This window comes from Thunnus albacares, chromosome 22 (assembly GCF_914725855.1).
Source record: "Thunnus albacares chromosome 22, fThuAlb1.1, whole genome shotgun sequence".
Taxonomy (NCBI): domain Eukaryota; kingdom Metazoa; phylum Chordata; class Actinopteri; order Scombriformes; family Scombridae; genus Thunnus; species Thunnus albacares.
In genome coordinates this window covers 4,639,445-4,639,910 of record NC_058127.1, presented here as the reverse complement: position 1 = coordinate 4,639,910, position 466 = coordinate 4,639,445, and positions in this window count along the sequence as shown.

Below are 466 nucleotides of genomic sequence, written 5' to 3'. Positions count from 1 at the left end.
TGAATATTTTAATTTAGGTTTTGAGAAATTGTGCCATCTTTTTACTTTTTCTGACTAAACTGTTAATATTAGCTAGTTGCAGTTTGAGTAGTGTTTCCTAAACCAAAGTATCCATAAAAATGACATTTCCTGACATTTAGTACAACAAAAAATAAAAAAACAAACGTGTTATTATGCATGAAGTCATTTACTATGGTAACACTTGACTTCAGTGTTTATAAACCTTTAGTGCAGCGATTTCCAACCTTTATATTGACTTGCAGATATGTTATTTTGTCACAAACTTATCTTTCCTTTTTGGTTTATTTACACTCTTAATATTATTATTATAAAACGCAACACACCTACAACCATAAAATCCTGGATGTTGGAAACAGACGTTTGTTGTCTGACAAAGAAATATCACAAAAGAAACACTAAAACAGACAATTAATCATCTTCTCAGATAACCTGCTTGTTCCTGAAC